The sequence below is a fragment of the Aegilops tauschii genome, chromosome 2 (genome assembly GCF_002575655.3).
Source record: "Aegilops tauschii subsp. strangulata cultivar AL8/78 chromosome 2, Aet v6.0, whole genome shotgun sequence".
Classification (NCBI taxonomy): Eukaryota; Viridiplantae; Streptophyta; class Magnoliopsida; order Poales; family Poaceae; genus Aegilops; species Aegilops tauschii.
In genome coordinates this window covers 407,271,433-407,291,994 of record NC_053036.3, presented here as the reverse complement: position 1 = coordinate 407,291,994, position 20,562 = coordinate 407,271,433, and positions in this window count along the sequence as shown.

Below are 20,562 nucleotides of genomic sequence, written 5' to 3'. Positions count from 1 at the left end.
AAGTCCACGAGACTTATTGAGGAGACGTGTAACGTGGAGTTTGATGAGAATAACGGCTCCCAAGTGGAGCAAAGTGGTACTTGTGATGTAGGTGATGAAATCCCTCCCCAAGCCATAAGAAGAATGGGTGTTGGATATATCCTGCCCATTGAGGAACCCCTTGTGGCCGAAGGAGAAGGACAATGCTCCACTCAAGTGGAGCCATCACCAACCCAAGACCCACACGCTTCCGAAGAACAAAGTGAAGGCCCTCAACCTCATGAACAAGATCAAGGGCAAGATCAACCTCAAGATGGTGGTAATCCACAAAATGATGCCCAAGGTCAAGTTCCTCCCCTCGAGCAAGTTCAAGATCGAGAACAAGCTCAAGACGACACTCAAGATGATCAAGTAACCCCTCCTCACTTCACTTCCGAGGAGGAATTGGAGCGTCGTGCCGCTAAGATCGCTTCCAAGCTCACCACCAAAGGTCATCTCATGGAGAATGTGGTTGGAAGCCTAAGAAAGGGGGTGAGCACTCGTAGACAATTAGCAAACTATTGTGAACATCATGCGTTTGTTTCGTGTGTCGAACCCCAAAAGGTTTGTGAAGCGCTCGGGGACCCGGATTGGCTCAACGCCATGCATGAAGAACTCAACAACTTCGAACATAACCAAGTGTGGAAGTTAGTGCCAAGGCCAACCGGAAATCATAATGTCATTGGAACCAAGTGGATATTCAAGAACAAGCAAGACGCTCATGGAATCATTGTTCGCAACAAGGCTCGTTTGGTGGCACAAGGCTACTCCCAAGTCGAGGGTATCGACTACGGTGAAACCTTTTCCCCCGTCGCTCGCCTTGAATCTATTCGTTTGTTGATTGCCTATGCTTCTCATCATAATTTCACATTGCAACAAATGGATGTGAAAAGTGCTTTTCTTAATGGTCCCATAAATGAGTTGGTATATGTCAAACAACCCCCCGGGTTCGAAGATCCCTATTTCCCCGATCATGTGTATCAACTCCACAAGGCGCTCTATGGCCTTAAACAAGCCCCACGTGCGTGGTATGAGCATCTTACGGGGTTGTTACAAGATCGTGGATTCGAAATCGGGAAAATCGACCCCACTCTTTTTACTAAGAAGGTCAAAGGGGAGTTGTTTGTGTGCCAACTATATGTTGATGATATTATTTTTGGTTCCCCTAACAAAGCCTTCAATGAAGAATTTGCCGCTCTCATGACCTCAAAGTTCAAGATGTCTATGATGGGAGAGTTGAAGTTCTTTCTCGGATTCGAAATCAAACAAAGAAGAGAAGGAACCTTCATCAACCAAGCCAAATACACTCAAGACATGCTAAAGAGATTCAAGCTAATTGATGTCAAGCCGGCTTCCACTCCAATGCCCACCAAGTGCCAACTTGACATTGATCCCAATGGTAAAGTGGTGGATCAAAAGGTATATCGCTGCATGATTGGATCCTTGCTTTACCTTTGTGCATCTAAACCGGATATCATGTAGAGTGTGGGAATATGTGCACGGTTTCAAGCTGCACCTAAGGCAAGCCACTTTGTGGCGGTCAAGCGAATCTTTCGATATTTGGCTCATACCCCAAACTTTGGCCTATGGTACCCAAGAGGAGCAAACTTCAAGCTTGTAGGTTATTCGGACTCCGATTGGGCGGGAGACAAAGTGGATAGGAAGTCCACTTCCGGAGGGTGCCATTTTCTTGGTTGCTCTTTGATAAGTTGGTCTTCTAAAAAGCAAAGTTGTGTGTCTCTCTCGTCCACCGAAGCGGAGTATGTGGCGGCCGGAAGTTGTTGTGCACAACTCTTATGGATGAGGCAAACTTTAAAGGATTACGGTGTCATTTGTGACAAAGTGCCTCTTTGGTGTGACAATGAAAGTGCTATCAAGATTTCTCTCAACCCGGTGCAACACTTCAAGACAAAGCAAATTGAGATTCGGTATCACTTCATCCGGGATCATATTAGGCGAGGGGAGATCGAGCTCAGCTATGTCAACACTCATGATAACCTTGCAGATATTTTCACGAAGCCATTGGATGAAGCAAGATTTCGTGAGTTAAGGCATGAGCTAAATATCATTGATTCGAGCAATGTGGTTTGAACCTTTGCACACCCCTCACATTCATTGTGCATTCTTGTCTAGGTGTAGGCATGGACGTAGGGGGAGTGTTGTTCTCTCAATGAACTTTCCCTCCCCCCACAATGCATAAACTGATCTCACTCTTTCACATTAGCCATTTTTGATGGTACTTGTGCTTCAAAGACGAGCTTTGGTCATGGGCCCAAGGATAATTCTTCGCGGTGCCATACCAAGTGACTCAAACATAGGTGGCCTCGGCCACCGCCCTCTCGTATAGAGGCGTGTGATTCTTGTTTTCTTGCTAGTGCTCTTGTTGGTCTTCTTGCCGTTGTTTCCCGTCTTTCGTTTTGCACCGTATGTGTTGAGTCTGGTTTGAGTTGCGCTGGGCGGTACTACCGTTGTGAAGGCGCGGTACTACCGCTGGAGCAGTACAACCGCTCCACGGAGCGGTACTACCGCTTATGTAGCTAAGCGGTACTACCGCCCATCACCACGGTACTACCGCTGAGGGGCGGGGCCAGGGCGTTAAGTCGTGGGCAGGGGTGGTTTCCTCCACCCCATACCCATTTGCTTCGTCCCCTGGTTCCTCTTCCTCTCTCTCCAGCGCCATCTCGCCGCGGGAGGGCTCCGGCGGCCCTCCGTCTCCGGACCGTCCCTCTCCATTCCCTTCGGTGGAGTCGATCCCCACCTCGTCCTCTTGCCATGGATGCCGGTATTGCCCCCGTTCCTTTTCTCTTCTTGTCTAGTTTTCAGATCTCGCATTTTAGGGGCAGTAGTAGTTGCATCTCTAGATTTTTGGCCAAATCTAGGCTTGAGTAGGTTGGAGAAGGCAACTAGACTCCTTGGATTGATGTTTGGTAGGTTTATTTTTGAATTTGGCATCCCCGGTAGTGCCGGATCTGACCACGGCAGTAGGGATCCTCCGTGCCCCGTCTCGGGCGGTACTACCGCCCATATTGCGTGGTACTACCGCCAGAGCGGTACTACCGCTGGGAGGGCACGGTACTACCGCTTGTGCGGTACTACCGCAGTACAGGCACGGTACTACCGCTGGATGCCCAGTTCCATCGCTTCCTACCACATGTTGATCCATTTGTGTTGTGTTTATTTGGTTTTGATCGTTCCTTCTGGTTGTTTCTTGTGTCCGTGTGTTTGGTTCCAGGTGATGAACATCCTGAGCAGCAAGTCCGTCGTGTCAACCCCGGGCGTTCAACGTCAAAGCGGTACCGCTCATCTGAGACTGCTGGTGGTTCTTCCAGTGCTCCACCGCCGGTAGGGGGTGCTTCCTCAAGTGCTAATCCTCCTCGCAAGAAGAAGATTGCCAATCGACCGAAGCCAAGTGGCAAGAAAGTGACTGAGATGTCAAGCAAGGAATTCTGGGACAGGCGTCGGCGCAACCCCTATGAGGAAGACCAAGAACCCAATCTTGTCAATCGCCCGTTCTGGAACCGGTTTTAGTGTGCCACATACTTTGATGTGATCAAGGCCAAGAAGAACCTCTTTGTCAAGGTCCATTCCATCAACACGGAGGTTATGGAGAAGGACCCTGAGTACTTTGGTGATGCCCTTCAGATGTGCTCTCAGTTGAACATTCTCAGGATCATGCAGTTCAACAAGGACTTTGATGCAGATTTGCTGGCACAGTTCTTTGCCACTGTTCACCTAGGAACTGATGCAGATAGGACTCTGACTTGGATGACTAATGGGAAGGTGCTTGCTGTCAAGTGGCAGGCCTTCATGGGGCTGCTTGAGGTGGAAGATCAAGGGCTCGAGACTCCAGTCGGTTTTCGTCCTCACCAAAATGTTACCTCCACTCACAAGCAAGCCCTCTGGCCCTACTCTACTCGGAAGGTCAACCCTGAGACCAGGAAGGAAACCTATGAGTTGTCTGCCTATCTGGACATCCTTCACCGTATCTTCCGTGAGACTCTCTTCCCTCGTATTGGGAATCTGGACATGGTACACTCTTATCTTGTGGACATGCTTCTCTTCTGCCAGCATGAGAAGGAAGCAAACACCGGCGAGTCCCTGGACATCTCTCATGTCATGTGGTCTGAACTTCTGGCGGCTGTTTTTGAGCGCAAGTGCCCAATTTATGGTCCGTTCATTACGTTGCTTATTGAGAGGGCCTGGAGACATACCTATCCTGAGGAGCAGCTGGAAACTGGAGAGTTGGTCTCTCATGAGATCAAGCGTCTGAGGAAGAAGGATAATTGGGGTAGATCTGGAGTTCCATCTTCTGCTGCTGCCATGGAGACCGAGGACGAGGCTGATGCCGGTGATGATGATGAGGATTATGTGCCTTCTGGGACAGAGCCTTCTGCGGCAGAGCCCTCTTGGGCAAAGAAGCTCAAACACAAGATGAAGAAGTTGTTCTGCATGGAGTCTCATGGTCAGTACATGACTCATGTGGCTAAGAAGAAGGCAAGGGGACGTCACAAGGAGCTTATGCGTCAGATGGGTGCGACCGTCACCAGCGGCTCTGAGGGTCAGATTACTGAGGAGGAGGAGTGGATCCAGCAGCACTGTCCGTGGACCGATTCAGATGCCGAGCAGTTTCCGGGCGAGGACGGCAGTGCAGATGATCACGCAGAGTCCTGATGTTCGAGATCCTCAGCATGCTCTCACCTGGAGCCGTAGGTTAGCTCTTTGCCCCTTTTGGTGTCTCGATGCCAAAGGGGAAGAGAGTTTAGGGATTTGCGTCGTTGTGTTGCGAGTGTGTCTTTGCCTTTGTGCTTTCGTTGTGTGCTACCTTGTGCTTTGCTTGGTTTTGTGTTCAGTGAGACTTTAGTTCAAGTCATATGGTGTGAGACATATGCTACCCTATCCTTATCATATCTTTATCTTTGTCTCTAGTCATTTGATATCTCATGAGTTATATGCTTCATTATGTTATATATCCTGCTATCTTGTATCTCGCTTAGGTTGTTGGTCTCTAAAATACAGGGGGAGTGTTGATCCTAGTATGTGTGTCGTGCAGTCTAAAGCACTTATCTTGATGGCACACATCTAGGGGGAGCCCATCTATATTTTAGAGATTTGGGGTCTGCTTATGTCTTTTGTCTTTTCCCAGTTGTGCAAATCCCGTATAGTCATCAATCCACCAAAAAGGGGGAGATTGTAAGGGCATATTTATCCCTAAGATGTTTTGGTGATTGATGACAATGCTTTTGTGGACTAATCGTGTGCATTGAGTGTTTTTCATAGATTCATCCTTTTGGCATGAGACGATTCCCTCCCCTCGGAGCTTGAAGCGAAGACGGTGTAGTCCTTTCGGATTAGTTTGGTGGACTAGTTTCATAGGGATCACCGTACTATCAAGAGGGGGTCCGTTTTGGAAAGGCTAGGGCGGAATCATCACGTACACTTCCTTTGCCCCTCCCTCCGAGCCTTTCCGTTTCGATGATGGGCTTGTTTCTCTTCTCAATGTGCCCTCTCTGGTCCCAGCGGTAGTACCGCGGGCCAGAGCGGTAGTACCGCTTGGGTGCTACAAGCGGTAGTACCGCTCTGGAGCGGTAGTACCGCCCAGAGCAGTAGTACCGCTAGTAGCCCCCATTTGTGTGCTCACTCTGGTCCCAGCGGTAGTACCGCGGGACGGAGCGGTAGTACCGCTTGGGTGCCACAAGCGGTAGTACCGCTCTAGGAGCGGTAGTACCACTCTAGAGCAGTAGTACTGCTAGTAGCCCCCAGCCGTAGTACCGCGGTGGTCTCGTGCTAGTACCGCCTCGATTCGAGGGCTCTTTTTTCGTGTCGGGTTTTACGGTACTGGCCGCGGCTGTGGGGGGCCGTAGTACCGCTCGTATGCAGTAGTACCGCCCTCCCACCGCGGTAGTACCGCTGTGGGCCAAGCGGTAGTACCGCGATGAGGAGCGGTAGTACCGCTTATAGTGGCAAGCGGTAGTACCGCTCTCTGCGGGGCAGAAGTGGGGTAACGGTTGGTTTGTTCCCCCCACTATATAAGGGGGTCTTCTTCCCCAAAGTTGACCTACCTCTTCCCCCAAAAGCTCCATTGTTGCTCCAAGCTCCATTTTCGCCCGATCTCTCTCCCTAGCCAATCAAACTTGTTGATTTGCTCGGGATTGGTTGAGAAGGCCACGATCTACACTTCCACCAAGAGAAATTTGATTCCCCCCACTTATCCCTAGCGGATCTTGTTACTCTTGGGTGTTTGAGCACCCTAGACAGTTGAGGTCACCGCGGAGCCATAGTCCATTGTGGTGAAGCTTTGTGGTGTCGTTGGGAGCCTCCAATTAAGTTGTGGAGATTGCCCCAACCTTGTTTGTAAAGGTCCGGTCGCCGCCTTCAAGGGCACCAATAGTGGAATCACGGCATCTCGCATTGTGTGAGGGCGTGAGGAGAATACGGTGGCCCTAGTGGCTTCTTGGGGAGCATTGTGCCTCCACACCGCTCCAACGGAGACGTACTTCCCTTCAAAAGGAAGGAACTTCGGTAACACATCCTCGTCTTCACCGGCTCCACTCTTGGTTATCTCGTTCCTTTACTTTCGCAAGTTTACTCGGATTATATCTCTTACTTGCTTGCGTGCTTGTTGTCATTACATCATATAGGTTGTTCACTTAGTTGCATATCTAGACAACCTATTTTGATGCAAAGTTTAATTTGGTAAAGAAAAGCTAAAAATTGTTAGTTGCCTATTCACCCCCCCCCCTCTAGTCAACTATATCCATCCTTTCACACGTAAATCTTGAAAAATCATCGACTATGAATAGACCAAATGAGTTACCACCGAGACTCTTGTAGGCATTGGGACCAAAGAGATCCATGTGAAATAGCTCGAGTGGTCTTCTCGTGGTCATGATGTTCTTCACGGGGTGACTGATACATCTCCGTCGTATCTACTTTTCCAAACACTTTTGCCCTTGTTTTGGACTCTAACTTGCATGATTTCAATGGAACTAACCCGGACTGACGCTGTTTGCAATAGACTTTCCATGGTGTTATTTATGTGCAGAAACAAAAGTTCTCGGAATGACCTGAAACTCCACGGAACATCTATTTGGAAAATAAGAAAAATACTGGTAGAAAATGCCACATCAAGGGGCCCACACCCTGTCCACGAGGGTGGAGGGCGCGCCCCCCTACCTCGTGGGCCCCCTGACGCTCCACCGACCTCAACTCCAACTCCATATATTCACTTTCGGGGAGAAAAAAATCAGAGAGAAGGATTCATCGCGTTTTACGATACGAAGCCGCCACCAAGCCCTAAAACCTCTCGGGAGGGCTGATCTGGAGTCCGTTCGGGGCTCCGGAGAGGGGAATCCGTCGCCGTCGTCATCATCAACCATCCTCCATCACCAATTTCATGATGCTCACCGCTGTGCGTGAGTAATTCCATCGTAGGCTTGCTGGACGGTGATGGGTTGGATGAGATCTATCATGTAATCGAGTTAGTTTTGTTAGGGTTTGATCCCTAGTATCCACTATGTTCTGAGATTGATGTTGCTATGACTTTGCTATGCTTAATGCTTGTCACTAGGGCCCGAGTGCCATGATTTCAGATCCGAACCTATTATGTTTTCATGAATATATGTGAGTTCTTGATCCTATCTTGCAAGTCTATAGTCACCTACTATGTGTTATGATCCGGCAACCCCGAAGTGACAATAATCGGGACCACTCCCGGTGATGACCATAGTTTGAGGAGTTCATGTATTCACTATGTGTTAATGCTTTGTTCCGGTACTCTATTAAAAGGAGGCCTTAATATCCCTTAGTTTCCATTAGGACCCCGCTGCCACGGGAGGGTAGGACAAAATATGTCATGCAAGTTCTTTTCCATAAGCACGTATGACTATATTCAAATACATGCCTACATTACATTGATGAATTGGAGCTAGTTCTGTGTCACCCTATGTTATGACTGTTACATGATGAACCGCATCCGGCATAATTCTCCATCACCAATCCAATGCCTATGAGCTTTTCATATACTGCTTTCCGCTTATTTACTTTTCCATTGCTACTGTTACAATCACTACAAAACACCAATAATATTTCTTTTGTTACTGTTACCTTTGTTACCGTTACCACTACTATCATACTACTTTGCTACTAAATACTTTGCTGTAGGTATTAAGTTTCCAGGTGTGGTTGAATTGACAACTCAGCTGCTAATACTTGAGAATATTCTTTGGCTCCCCTTGTGTCGAATCAATAAATTTGGGTTGAATACTCTACCCTCGAAAACGGTTGCGATCCCCTATACTTGTGGGTTATCAAGACTATTTTCTGGCACCGTTGCTGGGGAGCATAGCTCTATTCTTTGAGTCACTTGGAATTTATATCTGCTGGTCACTATGAAGAACTTGAAAGACGCAAAGACAACAATTTATCCCTCAACTACGAGGGGAGGTAAGGAACTGCCATCTAGCTCTGCACTTGATTCACCTTCTGTTTTGAGTAAGCTTGCGACACCTAAACCTGCTTCTGCTATTCGTTCTGATATGTCGCATGTTATTGATGATGCCACTTCTGCTATGCATGATACTTATGATGAAACTACTACTATGCTTGATACTACTGTGCCACTTGGTGAATTTCGTGATGAACAACTTGCTAGGGTTAGAGAGAAAGAAATTATTGAAACTGGTAATATTGATGTAAGTGATGATGAAGACTCTCCCCCTAATAAATATGAATCGCCTGTTGTTCCTGAGGGTTATGTTTTTGAAAAAGAAGCTGCTTTAGCTATTTTAGCTTGCAAAGATAGATACGAGCTCAAGAGGTTATTAGCTAAATGGAAGCAGCAATCTCTTAATGCTAGAATGAAACCTGGCCCTGCTTTTGCTACTTCACCTATCTGTGTTACTGATAAGGATTATGAATTCTCTGTTGATCCTGATATAGTTACTTTGGTTGAATCTGATCCTTTTCATGGCTATGAATCTGAAACTGTTGTGGCACATCTTACTAAATTAAATGATATAGCCACCCTGTTCACTAATGATGAGAAATCTCGCTACCTTTACATCCTTAAAATATTTTCGTTCTCATTAAAGGGTGATGCTAAGATATGGTTTAATTCTCTTGATCCTGGTTGTGTGCATAGTCCCCAGGATATGATTTATTACTTCTCTGCTAAATATTTCCCCGCTCATAAGAAACAAGCTGCTTTAAGGGAAATATATAATTTTGTACAAATTGAAGAAGAGAGTCTCCCACAAGCTTGGGGGAGGCTTCTCCGATTACTTAATGCTTTGCCTGATCATCCTCTTAAGAAAAATGAAATACTTGATATCTTTTATAATGGACTAACCGATGCTTCCAGAGATTACCTGGATAGTTGTGCTGGTTCTGTTTTCAGGGAAAGAACACCAGATGAAGCTGAAATTCTATTGAATAATATGTTGACAAATGAAAATAATTGGACACTTCCTGAGCCAGCTCCTGAGCCAATTCCTGAACCTATTCCTAAACCAACTTCGAAGAAGAGAGGTGTTCTATTTCTCAGTCCTGAAGATATGCAAGAGGCAAAGAAATCTATGAAAGAAAAGGGTATTAAAGCTGAAGATGTTAAGAATTTACCTCCTATTGAAGAAATACATGGTCTTAATTTACCGCCTATTGAAGAAATATGTGATCCTAATCCATTACCTACTGAAGAAACACATGGTCTTGATAACCCGACACAGGTAGTAAAGGTAAATTCTCTCTATAGATTTGATGAAGGCGATATTCCTCACTATAAGTCTGCTAGACAATGCTTAGAAGAGTTTGATAATTTTATTGTCAAACAAGAAAACTTCAATGCTTATTTTGGTAGACAATTGAAATACAATTCCAATACGCTTAAACACTTGGGTGATTATATGTCTAGAGTTAAAGGTGAACTTAAACTCATTACTAAACATGCTTCTATGGTTACCACTCAAGTAGGACAAGTACTTAAAGCTCAAAATGATTTGCTCAATGAATTGAATAGTAAGAATAATGATTATGCTGTTAAAGTGGCTACTAGAACTGGTAAAATGACTCAGGAACCTTTGTATCATGAAGGCCACCCTAAGAGAATTGAGCAAGATTCTCAGAGAAATAATATAGATGCACCTAGTTCTTCTAAAAAGAAGAAAAAGAAAAATGATAGGACTTTGCATGCTTCTAGTGAACCTACTGCTGAACCACCTGAGAATCTAAATGATATTTCTATTTCTGATGCTGAAACACAATCTGGTAATGAACATGAACCAAGTGAAAATGTTAATGAAGATGTTCATGATGATGCTCAACCTAGTAATGATAATGATATAGAAATTGAACCTGCTGTTGATCTTGATAACCCACAATCAAAGAATCAACGTTATGATAAGAGAGACTTCGTTGCTAGGAAACATGGTAAAGAAAGGGACCCATGGGTTCAGAAACCCATGCCTTTTCCTCCCAAACCATCCAAGAAAAAGGATGATGAGGATTTTGAGCGCTTTGCTGAAATGATTAGACCTATCTTTTTGCGTATGCGATTAACTGATATGCTCAAAATGAATCCTTATGCTAAGTACATGAAAGATATTGTTACTAATAAAAGAAAGATACCGGAAGCTGAAATTTCCACCATGCTTGCTAATTATACTTTTAAGGGTGGAATACCTAAGAAACTTGGAGATCCATGAGTACCCACTATACCATGCTCCATTAAAAGAAACTATGTTAAAACTGCTTTATGTGATCTTGGAGCCGGTGTTAGTGTTATGCCTCTCTCTTTACATCGTAGACTTGATTTGAATAAGTTAACACCTACTAAAATATCTTTGCAAATGGCTGATAAATCAACTGCTATACCTGTCGGTTTTTGTGAGGATGTGCCTGTTGTGGTTGCAAACGTTACTATTTTAACGGACTTTGTTATTCTTGATATTCCCGAGGACGATAGTATGTCTATTATTCTTGGAAGACCTTTTTTGAATACTGCAGGGGCTGTTATTGATTGCAACAAAGGCAATGTTACTTTTCATGTTAATGGTAATGAGCATATGGTACACTTCCCGAGGAAACAACCTCAAGTCCATAGTTTCAATTCTATTGGAAAAATTCCATCAATTATTTTTGGTGATTTTGAATTTCCTCTTCCTACTGTCAAAAGGAAATATGATATTCTTATTCTTGGGGATGTGCATATCCCCATTGAGGTAACATAGTGTCATTCGAAATTTCTCCGGTTCCATGTTATTCGGAATGAGTTTGTTAACAAGACTTGATCAACCTTGTTAGTGGATTCCTTTTGATGAGCATGAGATGGATGAAACTAGAAGGCACAACCTTCTGTACTCTCTCTCTCTACTTTCTATTATTTAGTTGAAATAAAGTAAAAATAGTATTTTTCTGTCTGTTTTCTGATTTATCCGTGCAATATAAAAATACCCCAAAAATAAAAGTTCTCCAAATGCCCTGAAAATGGAATATGATTTTTTCTGGAATATTTGAGAATATCTGGCACTGAGAACACAGCAGGAGGGGCAAGCACCTGGCCACGAGGGTGGAGGACGCGCCCTACCCCCTGGGCGCGCCCCCTGCCTCGTGGGCCCACGGTGGCTCCCCTCCACTTATTCCTGCACCCACACACTTCTTCTTCCTCCCAAAAAAATCACCATCCATCTCAAGCACAAGTTCTAGCTCATTTTGCAGCGATTTTCGATCTCCTTGCTCAAAGCACCTCTCACAAAACTGCTTGGGGGGATTGTTCCTTGGTATGTGACTCCTCCATTGGTCCAATTAGTTTTTGTTCTAGTGCTCTATTCATTGCAAATTTGTGCTGCCTAGGTGACCATGTTCTTGAGCTTGCATGTCAAATTTATATGGTTCCAAGTAGTTCTAATGCTTGATATAGGCTCTAGGCACTTGTAGGAGTAGTTGCTATCAATTTTGTTGAGCTTGGTTCACTTTTATTTTGAAGTTACTAAAAATTTCAGAAATTTTCAGAAAATAATGAAGAGATTTTTGAGGGGCTCATCGAGCCGAAGCTCGAAGGAAAAGCAAAGTGAAGAAGCACAGAGGCCCAAATATAATCTGCCTCGCACCACGGAGGTTCGACCATGTGAATGGCCTTCCAATGATTTCTTGAGAGAAGCCGGGATTTATGATGATTTTTATGAATTGGCTGAGAATGCGGGCCTCACCGACTTCCTCTGCGACCAACGCAATCAGTATCTCTTACTCACCAATACTTTTGTGCAAAACTTCTACTATTATCCTAAGGAATCACCTCCTTCAGTAGAGTTTCATTTATATGATGTTGTTAAGAAGATGCCACTAGATGAATTTAGCAAGGTTTGCAAAATACCTTTTGAGGGTAGTTTAGAGGAACCACATCGTAAAGATGTGGACGGGTTTATTGATACTATTACTGTGGGGGAAACCAGGAAGGTTTCCAATGCAAGAATAACTAGCATACATTTTCCTGTTTTATGCTACTTTGCCATATTTGCTAGTCGTTGCTTGATTGGTCGTGGAAACTGTGGAAACCTTAGTGTTCCTGATATTATTATTTTGTTCCATGGTTTATTCTGCGATAACACTGTTAGTATGGGCGGTATTGTTGCCAAACGGTTAAGTCTGAACCGAACAAAGGACCCCATCTTTGGAGGTATTTATGCTTCACGCCTTGCTGCACATTATAACATACCTATTAGGCACTATGAAAAAGAAGAAAAATTGCTGCCCAATGCTTATTTAGATTATAAGAGTATGGTAGTGCATGACTTTATTGTTAAGAATAGGGAAGGAGCGCTTAAATACAAATTGTTCTTTGATAAACATCACCCTGAGATTATTACCTTGCCTGCTCCCTCCTTGTTTAATTTATCTGAAGGTCCGTATCTCGTTCCGTTGGCAGCCATTCACGCCTACCGGAACCCTACACCAACCACGGAGCCGGAACCACAATTTGAACCTCCACGACAGCCTAACTACCAGTGGGATCCGGAGATGATTGCCAACCAGTGGCAGTCAGAGTCTTCTTCATCTCAGTACGACCCCGGCTACAACTATGGATATCCGCTAGGCCATCCGTGGCAATAAACCAACTTAGGCCAAAAGCCTAAGGTTGGGGGAGTACGTATCTCCCACCGACATTACATTTATGTTCACACACTCATTGCTAAATGTCAGTGCTCATACTTTTTCATTGTAATATCCATGCTAGTTTATTTTCTTTTTCTTGCTTTCTTCTTGTGTGTTTAATAAACCTTAAGAAAAACAAACAAAAAATTTATTGTAGCTTTTATCTAGTTTATTTTTCTTGCTGTAGTAGTGATAATTAAAAAGAAAACCCAAAAAGATTTCCCGTTCTTCTTTTGCTTGTTGGGAGCTTTCACGTGTAAATAGTTTTATTTCTTTTCTTTTCTTTAGGGGTCGTTAGGAGAAGACCATAATTAAAATTGTTGAAGTGGCTCTTATATGCATTATTGTTGATTTAACCAAGAGCCCATATTGCCTTGTCTTCTCCTATTTATTGAATGCTCGCAGATTCCAGCTTAGTACAATGCACGTGCACTCTTATTATTTTTACATCGTTCGGTCGTGCAAGTGAAAGGCAATTATGACGATATATGATGGACTGACTGAGATGAGAGAAGCTGGTATGAACTCGACCCCTCTTGTTTTTGTAAATATGATTAGTTCATCGTTCCTGATTCAGCCTATTATGAATAAACATGTTTGCAATGACAATTAGAGATCATAGTTGCTTATGCCATGCTTGATTAGCTATGAGTTATAATGGTTTACCTTGCGTGCCAACATGCTATTAAAATGGTTGTGACGTGGTATAGTGGGGTGGTATCCTCCTTTGAATGATTTAAGTGACTCGACTTGGCACATGTTCACGCATGTAGCTGAAACAAATCAACACAGCCTTCACGATATTTATGTTCATGGTGGATTATATCCTACTCATGCTCATACTCAATGTCTATTAATTTTAATGCATGTTCATGACTGTTGTCGCTCTCTAGTTGGTCGCTTCCCAGTCTTTTGCTAGCCTTCACTTGTACTAAGCGGGAATACTGCTTGTGCATCCAATCCCTTAAACCCCAAAGTTATTCCATATGAGTCCACTATACCTTCCTATATGCGGTATCTACCTGCCATTCCAAGTAAATTTGTATGTGCCAAACTCTAAACCTTCAAATGAAATTCTGTTTTGTATGCTTGAATAGCTCATGTATCAACTCGGGCTGTCCGTATCTTCCATGCTAGGCGGGTTAATCTCAAGAGGAGTGGACTCCGCTCCTCATTCACGAGAAAATGGCTGGTAACCGGGATGCCCAGTCCCATGCTTTATGCAAACTAAATCAAAATAATTGCAAACAAAACTCCCCCTGGGACTGTTGCTAGTTGGAGGCACTCGTTGTTTCGAGCAAGCCATGGATTGATGCTTGTTGGTGGAGGGGGAGTATAAACTTTACCATTCTGTTTGGGAACCGCCTATAATGTGTGTAGCATGGAAGATATCGCCATCTCTTGGTTGTTATGTTGACAATGAAAGTATGCCGCTCAAAATATTATTTATCTCTGCTTTAAAACCGAGCTCTGACACCTCTACAAATCCCTGCTCCCCTCTGCGAAGGGCCTATCTATTTACTTTTATGTTGAGTCATCACCCTCTTATTAAGAAGCACTAGCTGGAGAGCGCTCCTATCATTTGCATTCATTACTATTAATTTATATTGGGTATGACTATCACTGGATCTCTTTTACCATGAATTACAATGTTTAGTCAGTCCTTGATCTTTAAAGGTGCTCTGCATTTATGTTTTGCGGTCTCAGAAAGGGCTAGCGAGATACCATCCTGTTATATCATATCATGATTGTTTTGAGAAAGTGTTGTCATCCGATATTTATTATTATGGCTCACTAGTAGATTATGCCATTGATATGAGTAAACATGAGACCTAAGAGTTATTGCAAATGTGATTAGTCATAATCTTTGCTGAAAACTTGAATGTTGGCTTTGCATATTTACAAAAACAAGAGCAAATAGAGTTTGTAAAAGTTTTTCTTTATCACTTTCAGTTTATCAACTGAATTGCTTGAGGACAAGCAAAGGTTTAAGCTTGGGGGAGTTGATACGTCACCGTCGTATCTACTTTTCCGAACACTTTTGCCCTTGTTTTGGACTCTAACTTGCATGATTTGAATGGAACTAACCCGGACTGACGCTGTTTTCAGTAGACTTTCCATGGTGTTATTTATGTGCAGAAACAAAAGTTCTCGGAATGACCTGAAACTCCATGGAACATCTATTTGGAAAATAAGAAAATACTGGTCGCAAAAGCCACGTCAGGGGGCCCACACCCTGTCCACGAGGGTGGAGGGCGCGCCTGCCCCCCTAGGGCGCGCCCATACCTCGTGGCCCCCTGACGCTCCACCGACCTCAACTCCAACTCCATATATTCACTTTCGGGGAGAAAAAATCAGAGAGAAGGATTCATCGCGTTTTACGATATGGATCCGCCGCCAAGCCCTAAAACCTCTCGGGAGCGGTGATCTGGAGTCCGTTCGGGGCTCCAGAGAGGGGAATCCGTCGCCGTCGTCATCATCAACCATCCTCCATCACCAATTTCATGATGCTCACCGCCGTGCGTGAGTAATTCCATCGTAGGCTTGCTGGACGGTGATGGGTTGGATGAGATCTATCATGTAATCGAGTTAGTTTTGTTAGGGTTTGATCCCTAGTATCCACTATGTTCTGAGATTGATGTTGCTATGACTTTGCTATGCTTAATGCTTGTCACTAGGGCCCGAGTGCCATGATTTCAAATCTGAACCTATTATGTTTTCATGAATATATGTGAGTTCTTGATCCTATCTTGCAAATCTATAGTCACCTACTATGTGTTATGATCCGGCAACCCCGAAGTGACAATAATCGGGACCACTCCCGGTGATGACCATAGTTTGAGGAGTTCATGTATTCACTATGTGTTAATGCTTTGTTCCGGTACTCTATTAAAAGGAGGCCTTAATATCCCTTAGTTTCCATTAGGACCCCGCTGCCACGGGAGGGTAGGACAAAAGATGCCATGCAAGTTCTTTTCCATAAGCACGTATGACTATATTCGGAATACATGCCTACATTACATTGATGAATTGGAGCTAGTTCTGTGTCACCCTATGTTATGACTGTTACATGATGAACCACATCCGGCATAATTCTTCATCACCGATCCAATGCCTACGAGCTTTTCATATATTGCTTTCCGCTTATTTACTTTTCCGTTGCTACTGTTACAATCACTACAAAACACCAAAAATATTACTTTTGTTACTGTTACCTTTGTTACCGTTACCACTACTATCATACTACTTTGCTACTAAATACTTTGTTGTAGGTATTAAGTTTCCAGGTGTGGTTGAATTCACAACTCAACTGCTAATACTTGAGAATATTCTTTGGCTCCCCTTGTGTCGAATCAATAAATTTGGGTTGAATACTCTACCCTCGAAAACTGTTGCGATCCCCTATACTTGTGGGTTATCAGTGACTTCCTCCAACTTGTTTTCCTGCTTGACAAGCACTACGAAGTCTATCCTTTTCAAATATAACATCTTTTACTCCAAGGATATGATCACCTTTAATAAGCTTATCAAGATTTCGCATGCCCACATGACCTAACCTTCTATGCCACAACCAGCCTTTAGAATATTTAGCAATTAAAAGAGTTCTAGGTTGAGCCTTTTTAGTGAAATCAACAATGTAAAGATCACCTCTACGTATACCGGTAAAGACCATTTTATGATTGTCTCTACGAAACACTTGACAATCTACTTCAGTAAATAGGACATTGGAACCGAAATCAGCAAGTCTAGATACTGAAAGTAAATTGTACCCAAGAGATTCAACGAGCATGACATTTTGCATGGAGCTATCATGTGAGATGGCCACCTTACCGAGGCCAACCACATTACCCTTTGAGTTATCACCGAAAGTGACATACTTTCGAGGGCCGTCGTTTTCAGCAAGCTCACGAAACATATCTCTGTCTCCGGTCATATGATCAGTACATCCACTATCAAGGACCCATTCCTTTCCTCCAGCCATGTAGCCGCGAAGATTAGCCATAAGACCAAAGTGTCTCATCGCATCATCAAGATCATAGTCACTATCATCATCCTCATCATAGTATCCATGTTCTATATCGTCTTGTGATTGATCAACTCCTAGAGAGGGTAATTCATTAGAAGTATGACCGTAACAATGTTCATCTCTATGGATTCTAATGACTTCGGAAATGATATTGCTAATAATTCCAACATCTCCTTTGGCACGCATGAGATCACGAAGCTCAAATAGACAATCATCAAACTTAGGATCACTAGTACTCATCTTACTCAAGGCTATAGACTTATGGAGAATTTCGTCTAGATTTTTCAAGGAATAATTTGGGAATTGTTCCTCAAGAAATCTCCATATAGTATAGGCACAATCAAGAGTAGGTAAGCTAGCAATCAAATTTTTGGGAAATCCTCTAATGATAAGATTGATAGTTCTAAGATTGCGAATCATGTCAATAGACTCATCAAGGGTAGGATGTAAAGGATCAACATGAGGTGGACAAGGGCTAGTAATGTACTTGTTCAAATGATATTCATTGAAAATCTCAAGCATCTCATTTTTCCACTCATGAAAGAACTCTCCATCAAGAATAGGCACTCTACGTCTAAGACTCCCCAACGTAGACACATCCATCTTCCTCCAATGGTGATTAAACCAAAGCAATGGAGAACAAAGCTCTGATACCAATTGAAAGGATCGAGAAGAAGTGTCTAGAGGCGGGTGAATAGACTCCTAGCAATAAAATTTGCAGTTTTTAATTTTTTTAAGTTGAAGTGGAGTTTTAGCACAAGTTCACACATTCACAATACGTATCAAGCAAGCATGATAAGAGTATATGAGCAGCGGAAAGTAAAGCATGCAAGTTGCAAGAATGTAAAGGGATGGGATTGGAGTGTGCAAACGCAATTTGGAGACACGGAGATTTTTTATCCATGGTTCCGATAGGTGGTGCTATCGTACATCCACGTTGATGGAGACTTCAACCCACGAAGGGTAACGGTTGCACAAGTCCATGGAGGGCTCCACCCACAAAGGGTCCACGAAGAAGCAACCTTGTCTATTCCACCATGGTCGTCACCCACGAAGGACTTGCCTCACTAGGGTAGATCTTCACAAAGTAGGCGATCTCCTTGCCCTTACAAACTCCTTGGTTCAACTCCACAATCTTGACGGAGGCTTCCAAGTAACACCTAACCAATCTAGGAGACACCACTCTCCAAGAGGTAATAAATGGTGTGTTGATGATGAACTCCTTGATCTTGTGCTTCAAATGATAGTCTCCCCAACACTCAACTCTCTCTCATAGGATTGGATTTGGTGGAAAGATGATTTGAGTGGAAAGCAACTTGGGGAAGGCTAGAGATCAAGATTTATGTGGTTGGAATGGAATATCTTGACCTCAACACAAGTGTAGGTGGTTCTCTCTCAGAAAATGTATGTTGGAAGTGTAGGCATGTTCTGATGGCTCTCGCCACGAATGAAGAGTGGGTGGAGGGGTATATATAGCCTCCACACAAAATCTAACCGTTACACGCAAATCACCAAACTCGGTGGGACCAAATCAGAGAACTCGGTCAGACCGATTTGGTTCATAATGTGACCGTTAGGGTTTTCGGTGGGACCGATATGTCAACTCGGTGGGACCGATGTCATTAGGGTTAGGGCATAACGTAATCAATGTGAAACCGATTACACAAACTCGGTGAGACCGATTTTGGTAATAGACTAACCAGAGAGTTGGTCAGGCAAACTCGGTGGGACCGATTCGCTCATCTCGGTTGGACTGAAACATTACGAAGGGGAAACAAAGAGTTTGCATTGCAATCTCGGTGGGACCGATTGCATATCTCGGTGAGACCGAGATTATTGCAATAGGCAACAGAGAGTTTGCAATCCCATCTCGGTGATACCGAGATCCCTATCGGTGAGACCGAATTGATTAGGGTTTCTGGCAGTGGCTAAGTCAAGAGAACTCGGTGGCGCCGGATAGAAAGTTTCGGTGGGGCCGAGTTGGACTTTTGGTTTGGGACATATTTGGATGTGAGAAAGTAGTTGAGGATTTTGGAGCATATCACTAAGCATTTTGAGCAAGCAAGCCATTAAGCAACACCTCATCCCCTCTTAATAGTATTGGCTTTCCTATGGACTCAATGTGATCTTGGATCACTAAAATAGAAAATGCAGAGTCTTGAGCTTTGAGCTTGAGCCAATCCTTTGTCCTTATCATCTTGAAGGGGTTCCACATCTTCTTGTCCACGCCACTCCATTGTTGAACTTATCTGAAATATACTAGGTGAAACCATTAGTCCAACAAGAGATATGTTGACATTAATTACCAAAATCACCCAGGGAGCACTTGTGCTTTCAGTCTCCCCCTTTTTGGTAATTGATGACAACATACATCAACGCTTTTAGATAAAGATATAGCGAATAACAAGTAAAGCTTTGGAAAGACATGTAACATGCATAGGCTCCCCTACATGTATGCAATCATGTAAATATGGAATATAGGAGCATGTGAATGCATAAGCATGACAGAGTAAGCAATGTGCTACATGTATCTTGGCTATATGCATCAGAGCAAATGTTGTGAGTATAGGAAATGTACCTTCATGCTCATGAGTCCTTCTTGCAAACATTATGTACATCAGCAAGAAAACCTCATGCACATGACTGTGATGCATATACTTACGTTGTGGTCTTGAGTTGGCTTAGGAAGGAATGAACCTGAGTAAACAAGGTTAGATAACGCAGATACATCTACTAGCCAGAGCAAACAAAGAAACCACAAGAGTACCAAGACTGGGATGACATGTAGAGAGTGAGTACTGAGTACTCTATTGGATATAGACATGTCCCCAAAGGTAAAGATATGCAATGAATTCAAGGATTTCCTTCCCTTAGATGTCTTGCTCCCCCTGAATATTGCATGGGATACTGGGAGAAGATAGGGAACAGAAAATCAGAGCAAAGAAAAAAAACAGAGCAAATGCAAGCAATCAAATATGAACATGTATTTCCCCTCTTAAAGACATGTGACTTCTCTCCTCTTGAACACCAAGCATCTGGGGTCTTTGATGTGATACTTCTTTCTCATTGTGAAGAACTCTCCCCCCTGAGTATTCTCTCTCCCCCTATAGAAATGATTAAGCTTTGATGTGATCTCTCTCTCCCCCTTTGACATCAATTTCCAAGAAGGGCTCTTCTCGATGTTTGTTACAGATGGGTTTGGTCCTTGAGTCACAAAGCAAAGCAGCAAGTCGAATGTGATGCTGGTAGAGGACAAGAATCATTGAGTGAAGCTGGAGCAAAAAGAATGCAGGAACAAGTAGCAAGTTGTCTTTCCTGTAGTGAAATCGGTGGCACCGAGTTGTGTGCTTCGGTTGCACCGAAAGGGTTCGGTT